Genomic DNA, 10720 nt, shown 5'->3' on the forward strand with positions numbered 1-10720 from the left:
TATATATATATATATATGAAAAGGGGAAACACACAAGCGCTGATCCTAAACACAAAGTCCCTAGCAGCTGGAGTCAGGGCAGGTAAGTGCCAATCCTGCTATAGAAGTACTAGAAAATAAAAATTACAACTGAAACCGCGCATAAAGGGACCAGAAACACGTATGGAAATATGTAGACACACGTGCAAACAATGGAATGATACCTGGGGGGCTTCTGGGGGCTGGACAATACCAACCAAAATGCAGAAAGAACCACCAGGGTCCACCCGTAACCACTGCTGAGGAGTGACCCAATAACCTGCAATAATGATGTGGCGGGCCCCCTACCAAATATAAGATATCAAATAGAGTGTCCCGATAAACACAAATGGTGAAAAAGATGAATTGAATTGCCTCACTCTTGCAGACCGGTTGTAGACCCTGGCTTGAGCTTCTTGTACTTGGAGAAGGTGTTCTTTCACGATAGGCATCACCTTTGCAATCCTCTGCTGCATCAGGGCCACATGCTCAATGACGCTTCTGTGGGGCGTGACTTCGGCCTCCCAGGTTTCCTTGGCTATATCCAGGAGTCCTCGTGGATGTCGGCCATACAGAAGCTCAAACGGTGAGAAACCTGTGGAGGCCTGTGGAACTTCACGAATGGAAAACATCAAATAGGGTAAGAGACAATCCCAGTCTCTACCGTCTTTCTCTATAGCTTTTCTCAGCATGCTCTTCAGTGTCTTGTTAAATCTCTCAACAAGGCCATCTGACTGGGGATGGTACACCGAGGTCCTCAACTGGGAGATTTCAGGGCTTTGCATAGTTCCCTCATCACCTTGCTCATGAAAGGTGTCCCCTGGTCAGTCAGGATCTCCTTCGGCAGACCTGTCCGGGAAAAGACATGGACCAACTCGCGAGCTATACTCTTTGAAGAAGAATTTCTCAAGGGAATTGCCTCAGGATAGCGTGTGGCGTAGTCCAGGATGACTAATATATACTGATGGCCCCGGGCTGATTTAACTAAGGGACCGACCAAGTCCATGGCAATTCTCTCGAATGGCACCTCAATAATGGGCAGTGGCACAAGGGGGTTCCGGAAATGAGGAGTGGGAGCAGTTAGCTGACATGTAGGGCAGGACCTGCAATAGTTCACTATTTCCCGGTGGCACCCAGGCCAATAGAACCTCTGCACAACCCGTTCCTGCGTTTTTTCCACCCCTAGGTGTCCACCCAAGATGTGTGAATGGGCCATGTCCAACACCTTCCGTCTATATGGACCCGGCACTACCAACTGCTCTACCAACTCCTCCCTTATTTTCGTGACCCGGTACAACAACTCCCTGCTCATTAGAAAATGGGGAAATCTTGTGTCTGCCCCCGGCTCCTGTACCACCCCGTCAATAACTGTGACATTATTAAAGGCTTCCTTCAGAGTGGGGTCCCTATGTTGGGCAGTCCCAAAATTTTCACCGGATACCTCTAACTCCAGAATGTCAGATGCAGGGGACACTTCCTCCTCATCTCCAGCCAGGACACAAAAAGGAAATCTGTCTGACTCTGGGTGTGGCACCACCCTTCCCGGGTTCACTGGTTCCCTACTCTTGCTAGGGAGCTCAGAACCTTTCCCCCACAAATCCCAAAACAAACAGAAATCCCGGCCAATAATTATAGGGTGCAACAAGTCCTGAACGACGCCGACTATGTGGGACTCCGTGCCACATGTCGTTTCAATGTTCACACTAGTCACAGGGTAGTCCTTTGCATCACCATGTATGCACCGCACTCCGACCTTCTTTCCCGGGAGCAGGTGGAGAGGAAAAGTGGCCCTCACCAGGGTCACTAGGCTCCCCGAGTCTAACAGTGCCGTTACTGCTTGACCGTTCACCTTCATGGGACACGCTTGAGGTCCCTCGTTGGGCGGAGAGTTCACACTGCAAGCTGGATACGCATAGTATGAACAACGGCGTCCCATGCTGCAGTCCATCTGCTCAGTGGTTTGGGAACAACGGGCAGCTATATGTCCTGGCTTGTGGCACCTCCAACAAATAATATCACCCGTGGGGACCTTGGGCACCACCTCCCCCGCCCTTTGTGACCTTGGACGCACCACCCCTTTTTGGGACTCAGCTGCCTTCTGGGACCCCCAGTACGGCATGGGCTGCCTCCCGAAGGAGCCTTCCAACCCTTGGTACCTCTTAACCAGTCTGATCAGCTCGTCGGCATTCTGGGGATCACCCTGGGCAACCCAAGACTGTATAGGCCTCGGGAGGGAATGGACAAACCGATCCATCATCACCCGTTCTACCATCTGTGCAGGCGCAGAGGATTCTGGCTGCAGCCATTTCTGGACCAGGTGCAACAGATCAAACATTTGGGAACGAGGTGGTTTGTCCCGGTGATAGCCCCAGGAGTGAACTCGCTGTGCCCTGACAGTCAGTGTCACCCCCAAACGTGCGAGAATCTCGGCTTTCAATTTGTGATACTCTTTGGCATTCTGCAAGGTCAAATCATAGTACGCCTTCTGGGGTTCTCCCGTCAGGTATGGCGCAAGTACCTCTGCCCACTGCTCTGGCGGAAGTTTTTCCCTCTCAGCGACCCTCTCAAACACCGTCAGGAAGGCCTCAACATCATCCCCGGGAGTCATTTTCTGCAATGCGCGTCTTACCGTTTTCCGGACGTGGGTGTCATCAGCCAAACCTGGGGTTGGGGCGCTCGCCTTGCCCTGGATGGCGGTTGCCAGAAGCTGCATCTGCTGCTGATGCTCCTGCTGGCTCTGCTGCATCTGCTGCCGTTGCTCCTGCTGGCTCTGTTGTATCTGCTGCATCAACAGCCTGTTGGTCTCTTGCTGCCTTTTCTCCTGCTGTGACTGCATCTGGACCAAGTGTTTCAGCAGGTCCTCCATTTTCTCCGGCAATGCTTGCTGGCTTGCAACAGCCTTGACCCAGGACATTCAAAATAAACTCACGTCTCCGCTGGGAACGCTGCTCGCACGTCTACCACCAATTGTAGGGATTTCACTCACTCAGCTGCGACGGCTGACACTCAGGAGACGTGTTCCTTTAAAGTTCACTGGGTTTATTGCTTCATAAACCATGTGGCAAACAACAGAAAACAAATAGCCTTTGGTTCAGGCAAAGAAAAACAAGTGTCCAGTTCTTCCGGCTCAGTCCTGAAGCCGTAACACACTCAGGAGGGTTTCACCTCCACACATATCTCCTGTGTTAAGCATTAGGCTTTCTTTTATATGTCTAACCACACCCAGAACCCATCACATGACCAGACATGTGGTTGTGACATCACCACAGGTCCTGAAACACATATAGGTAGCCATGGTTACATCACAGCAACAAGCCATCTATAAGACACATATCTCCCATCGATTAGACATCCTTTAGCCACGCTACAATATATATATATATATATATATATATATATATATATATATATATATATATATATATATATATATATATATATATATATATGAGCCTGTAGGCCGGACTGTACTGATGTAATCCCCATTACCTTATGTAACGCCAGCCACATTTGAGACGCCTCTTGGAGCTCCCGGAACACCCTCATTTACCGCTAAACACAGAGAAGGAGAAGAAGTAAGACTTTCTACAGGAACTAGTTTCTTGGCTAATATTGGTCAGGCTGGGATACACTTTTAGTCCCCTAGAAATGAAAAAGTTATCAGTTTGCACCCAGTTGTTACATGTTCCAGCATCTATCATATATACTTCCTAATAACCATATAGAAAGTAGTCCCATTAAATTTATCAGCTGCCTACACAATACTGTAGAGAATAAATGTGATCGCTGGGACCCCTAGTAAGCCCAAGAACAGAGGTCCTACAATTCCATTTCCCTGATCAGTACCGTGTTTACTTCTATGAAAAAAACTAAAAAGAATGTGACAAATGTAAAGTTAAGATTTTGACCACTTGTGACAAGGAATGCATATTGTAGGTATGAGTGCAAATCCCTCCACCGGCTCCCAATTCCCCAACGAATTCAGTTCAAACTACTAACACTGATCTACGAAGCCATCCACAACCTGTCCCCTCCCTATATCTCTGAACTAATCTCCCGATATCTTCCCTCACGTAATCTCCGGTCCTCCCAAGACCTTCTCTCCTCCACAATTATTCGCTCCTCACACAACAGCCTCCAAGACATCTCCCGAATATCCCCCATCCTCTGGAATTCCATGCCTCAACACGTCCGATTATCCACCACCCTCGGATCCTTCAGACGGAACCTGATAACCCATCTCTTCAGGAAAGCCTACAGCCCGCAATAACCATTCTGCCGCCTCACCACCACCCGAGCCGCCGCCTCACTGCCGCCAGAGCCGCCGCCGCCAGAGCCGCCGCCTCACTGCCGCCAGAGCCGCCGCCTCACTGCCGCCAGAGCCGCCGCCTCACCGTCGCCAGAGCCGCCGCCTCACCCCTACCTTCTGTCTCTTCCCCACTACCCCATAGAATGTAAGTCCGCAAGGACAGGGTCCTCTCCCCTCTGTACCAGTCTGTCACTGTAAACCTGTTTACTGTAAAGTATGTAACCCCTTTCTCATGTACAGCACCATGGAATTAATGGTGCTATATAAATAAATACCGTATTTTACGGCGTATAAGACGACTTTTTGACCTCTAAAAATTGTCCCAAAAGTCGGGGGCCGTCTTATACGCCGGGTACGGCGTGTGCAGGGAGCGATCCTGGATGTCGGCGTGTGGTTCCCAGGGGCTGGAGGAGAGGAGACTCCTTCAGGCCCTGGGATCCATATTCATGTAAAAAATAAAGAATAAAAATAAAAAACATGGATATACTCACCCTCGGACGGCCCCTGGCTCTCAGCGCTGCTAGCGTCGCCCTACGTTCCTGAGAATGCAGTGAGTGAAGGACCTTCAATGACGTCGCGGTCACATGAGCGGTCAGGTGATCGGTCACCTGACCGCGACGTCATCGAAGGTCCTTCACTCACTGCATTCTCAGGAACGGAGGCAGACGCTTGCACCGCTGAGAGCCAGGGGCCGTCCGAGGGTGAGTATATCCATGTTTTTTATTTTTATTCTTTATTTTTTACATGAATATGGATCCCAGGGCCTGAAGGAGAGTTTCCTCTCCTCCAGACCCTGGGAACCACACGCCGTATAAGATGACTGGGCGTATAAGATGACCCCCATGTTATACGGCGGGTATATCCCAAATTCCATATTTTATATGGAAAAGTTGGGGGTCGTCTTATACACCAGAAAATACGGTAATAATAATAAAAATGTATATATATATATATATATATGAGCCTGTAGGCCGGACTGTACTGATGTGTCATACACTTTATGCAGTATTAGCCCTCTGTGTCTGTACTGCTACATACTTAGGCAGATAACTGGTTCATGCAGCTTTACATGAACACCTGAGCCTTACACTATGGCCGGTCCGAATAACTAAAGCAATTGTTACCATCCACCTCTCGTGTCTCCCCTTTTCCTCATAGTTTGTAGCTTACGAGCAGCAGGGCCCTCACTCCTCCTGGTATCTGTTTTGAACTGTATTTCTGTTATGCTGTAATGTCTATTGTCTGTACAAGTCCCCTCTATAAATTGTAAAGCGCTGCGGAATATGTTGGCGCTATATAAATAAAATTATTATTATTATGTGTATATATATATATATATATATATATATATATATATATATATACACATACACATGCACAGCATACGCGTCCCCACTGATCTATGGTGGATGTCCGGACTATACAGACCTATATTAACCCTGTAGTGCCTGCACTTTTTCTCACCATTCACACGTTATTTTCTTTCCTATTTCTCCTCCCCCCCCCAAAAAATAAATTCCGATTTATGATTAAGCAGGAAAATGTCTGGGGGCGGGGGGCAGTCTGCCTCCGTCCCACCCCCCCCCCATCATGCGGTGCATTAGTGCCCACATAGAGGCGGAGGAGATGCGAGAGTGCCATCTGTCCCCATAACTGAGCCCAGGAAGGTGGGGGAGGGGAGCTGCCTGTGCAGCGCAGGTTGGTGACACAATGACAGCGCATGGCGGTGTTTTTCAGCTGCCTGTCAGTCATGGAGATGTGCTCTGGGTGTTGTGTCTATGGATTGTCACGTTGTGACAGGCCTCCAGTCTATTCGGAGGTTCCCTTTATTTAACCAGTTCAGTCCCTGCCCGGCTGGCGGTGGAGATGGCGGTTTCTGTGCCAGGGTGACGTAATGCCGGCACACCGGGGCCGGGGAAGACGGGCAGGTCTATGTATTACCCGGATCAGGGGGCGGCAGCTGGCACCGACCTGCGGCTTTATTTAGGTTTTTCTCGTTTTTTCTTTGGTGCCAGATATTGAGGTTGCTTTGGTCGCTGTGGTAACCGAGCATGCGACAGACGAATATCCAGCGATGGAGGGATAAGGACACCGCAGGCTTCGTGAATGAAGGAATTCGGGACTTCGCCGTCCCTTTGTGTTGCCGGCTTATTACGCACTCGCCGCAGCGAAAAAGGATCATTTTATACATAGAAAATATCATTATATGGATCGCAATGTAAACAGCCGGGACCGAGGCGGCGGTGTAATGGATTCCAGCGTACGTTATCGATTTCACGCCATGAAGGCGCCAGAGATGGACGCGGGTCCTCAGTCCATTATGTAGAGTCAGTTTATACCCAGGTCACAGCGAGGTAACGGGTCACTATAGGAGACGATGCGCCATGTCTTCTGCGGCACGACGCCATGCGATGAGTCTAAAGCAGCCTAGTACGACCGCCATATAAGGCTGAGCTGTAATATGGATCCATAGACATCTATGGGAGACCGACTTCACCCCTACCGCCACTCTATGGTGCTTTGTGTTTTATGGAGGTGTGTAGCTGCCCTCTCCAAAACCTGTATACATCACATCTAAACATATACTGCACATAAATAATTGTGCTATACAACGCCCACGAATAATACCACCATATCCTATACACAAATATATAGTTAATAAATAGGTCTGCTACGTCAGCACTAAATATTACCTTACAGTATTAGCGAATCACCGCCATACTGTTACTGAACATAATGCACCATACAAAACTAATACTGGCAATGATACCGCTATACAAGGCCCAAGCAATTCCCCCACACAATGTCCACTACATAGTAAATCATTATTATTACCACCATACAGTGACCAACTATTCTCTCCATACGATACGGAAACCTGTATACAAGGACTAAATAATACCGCTATACCATGACTACTAGAGTAACTCATAATTTTACTTCACATACAGTCATTAAAAGTAACCTCCAGTGTTACTGAGCAAAATGGAGTATATAAAGACCAAGATTCCCGCGGCTAGCATTATATGAGGCCCAATAATATTGCCCTATGGTGACCACTATGATTTGGCCATGATGGAGGTCACGCAGCCAAAGACGGCTGCATAATGCAGGCGCCGCATTGTAAAGTGCTGCAACAAGCAAATCGCAAAAAAAAAGCCAAATGACTCCACGTTTGTGCCCTTTGCTAGTCGTGGACGCCGCACCTCGCGGCTGCGCTGTCTCCGCTATGCTGCGATGAAGCCATCTGTGTCGCAGGCATTATTCACACTGGGCTTTTTCGGTCTTTGCAGCCTTTTTATTGCACAGTGTGCAGTTTGCAGAGGTTTCATTCAGGAGGAAGAAATTGTCACGTACTTTTATTCCACTGGGCATTTTTTCAAAACCCGTTAAGGAAAAATCTACGAAAAATAATTCAAAGTGGATTTCCTAAAGAAACGAAAAGGAAACGTTTTTCCAAGAGTTTTTGAAGATGATTTTGGAGCAGAAAAAGTGTCTCATCATGGCTGCGCTCACATGGAGCTTCTTGGGGTTTTTTTGAGCAGTTCCATAAACAAAATGTCAAAACTTCTTGGAAAACTCTTCTTACCGTAATTGTATGGTGAATGCACTTTCCTGTTATATATATATATATATTTTTTTTTTTTTTCCTGGAGAAGTTTTGAAATAAGATTGATGGAAAAAAAAAATCGCATGCCCGTTCCTCAACTCAAAGAGGCTCCTGATGGAATCTGCTCCAAAATAGGCACTGGCCAATCAGACGGCTGCAAAGAATGTTTCAGGAAAAAACTTCAGCAAATTTTTTCTGCTTGAAAAACTCCTCATTTTTGGACCCTCAATAAATCTCTGTGCACAATCTTAAGTCTTGGCTTCCCTGATAATGATGACAGGGTTCTGTACAATTGTAAGGTACAATCGTAAGACAGGCGCACAGGCCCAGCACCTGAGAGCGCGGGGTGCGGACCTGCTCCGCTTCCGTCTGTCCCCTCTTCTGGACAGATGGAGCCCCCCTGACAGCAGCTGGGATTCCCTGGGCCTCATTACAAGGTAATCAGGCTGAATCGGTCTCCGGGGGGCCGCAGCGTTCCGATGAGGGGACGCCGCTCTACCAGGTCTGTCGTTACAAAGACGAAGACAAGAAATCAGATCTGTCGCATTTCTGAGCAGCTGCGAAGTGTTTAATCCAGAAATGATTGGGAAGAGCGTCATTCCTTCCTGCGCGACATTTACAGCCGCGGACAGAGGATCGCTGCATAGCAGACACGGATTTCTCATACAGCTTATTTATGTGGCTGTCAGGGCATGCTGGGAGTTGTAGTTCCATACGTTGTAGACCACTGTATCAAAGACCACAAATGATAGTGATGGATCCCGAGTGATCAAAAAGTGTACATTGGGAAGTAGGAGATTTAGCCCCTAACACATGTGGCAGCCCCATGTAAGTAAGAACGATGTGGAGATAGCAGGATTGGCCGCACGGCCTCATCAGTAATATGCAGGTTTTTATTCAGGCCCCAATGTACAACATCTGACCGCCTCATGGTATTATTGAGAAGTGGAAGGAACCGCAGCAACTCGGCCACAAACTGGAGACCCCATAACATTACAGAGTGTGGGGGGGGGGGGCATGCGCTGAGGAGCAGGGGATAGAAAAGTCACCACACCTCTGATGACCCCATAACTGCAGAGTCCAGACCTCCTCTGGTATCAGCACAAACACTGCACCCCCGCTGGAAGCTGCATGCAGCCGTACATCACCAAGCACAATGCCGAGCGTCGGATGGAGTGGTGTGAAGCCGCCACCACTGGACTCTGGAGGAGACGTGTTCTGTGCAGTGACGGATCGCACTTCTCTATCTGCGTCTGATGGAGGAGGCTGGGTTTGGTGATTCCAGGAGGACGTTCCCCCCTGACTGCATTGTGCCCCCTGTACAGATGGTGGAGGGGATAATGCTATGGGCTGTTATTAGGGGGCGGCCACAGACCCTCAGCTCCAAGGATGGAAAACCTTAATGCTTCAACACAAGACATTGTGGACAATTGTAGCTTCAGCTTTGTGGGAACAGTTTGAGGAAGACCCCTATCTGCCCCCCATGACGGTGCCCAGTGCACAAGCTCCATAAAGACATGGAGTGGAGCACATGAGCGGCCGCACAGAGCCCGGACCCTAACCCCATCCAACACCAATAATGGAGACTGTGAACCCGCCCCCCCCCCAACATCAGGGTTTAACCTCACAAATGAGCAATGATTCCCACAGGCTCCTCCAAAATGTTATGGAAAGAGCAGGAGCCATTATATCTGCAGAGGGGCGACTCCATATTAATGTCTGTGGATGTAAATGAGGACAGAGAGGTGGATGTGGGGGGCACATACTTTCTCTATATTAATGTCTGTGGATGTAAATGAGGACAGAGAAGCCCCTGGAGGTGGATGTGGGGGGTATATAACTTTGTTGTCAGGTGTCCCAGGACCAGGGCTCCTTCCCTGTCCCTAATGCTAGGGGCGCCTTAGCTCGCCCTGTTCCCCAGATTACTTCTGATGGTGAAGATACCGGGGCCACGTACAGTGCCTTAGCTCCTGAATTCGCTCTCAGTCTGTACCCTTCCCCCACTCAGCGAAGAGGGGAGTAGTAGTGTACATTAATACACCAACCAGACTACCAAGGTAATACGAACAGGGATAAAGGAAAATACCAATCATACAAATATACACACAAACAACAGAGGAATGCACTGGGGAGTGGAGGATGGGGTTAATCCAAAATAGGAGAAGAAAGGGAATTATCACACACCCAAAACCTAGCAACATTCACAGATAAATCCACCAACTACATTCTCCAATATTAACCACCAGCAACCTCCAGCCATGCAGCATAAGCTACTCTGACAATGAGTGCTAGCCAGGGCCCAGATTATATAGCAGATGGGAGGGGCTAACAGGGCACAGCTGAGAGACTCAATGCAGGAAAGCTTCCAGGAGCGCTCAACTGAGCAGATTGACCCCTGCCATTGTCACCAGTACAGGAGTAATAGAAATCAGATGCTGTGGTCTTGTGGCTCCTCTGTCACAGTAAACCCATGACAGTACCCCATGTTCTACAAGGGACCTCCGGAACCTCAGAACCAGGTTTATCAGGGTGTGCCATGTGAAAAGACCGTATCAGCCTGGCCGCATGGACATCAGATGCTGGTACCCACATCTTCTCTTCAAGACCGTATCCCTTCCAGTGTACCAGATACTGAAGCGACCGACGAACTAAGCGAGAAACAACGATCTTGGCTATTTGAAATTCCAAATTTCCATCCACAATGACAGGAGATGGTGGTAGTGGTGATGGTATAGAAGACGCAACACATGTTTTGAATAGCGATCGATTGAACACATTATGGA

Source organism: Ranitomeya imitator, chromosome 9 (assembly GCF_032444005.1).
Source record: "Ranitomeya imitator isolate aRanImi1 chromosome 9, aRanImi1.pri, whole genome shotgun sequence".
Classification (NCBI taxonomy): domain Eukaryota; kingdom Metazoa; phylum Chordata; class Amphibia; order Anura; family Dendrobatidae; genus Ranitomeya; species Ranitomeya imitator.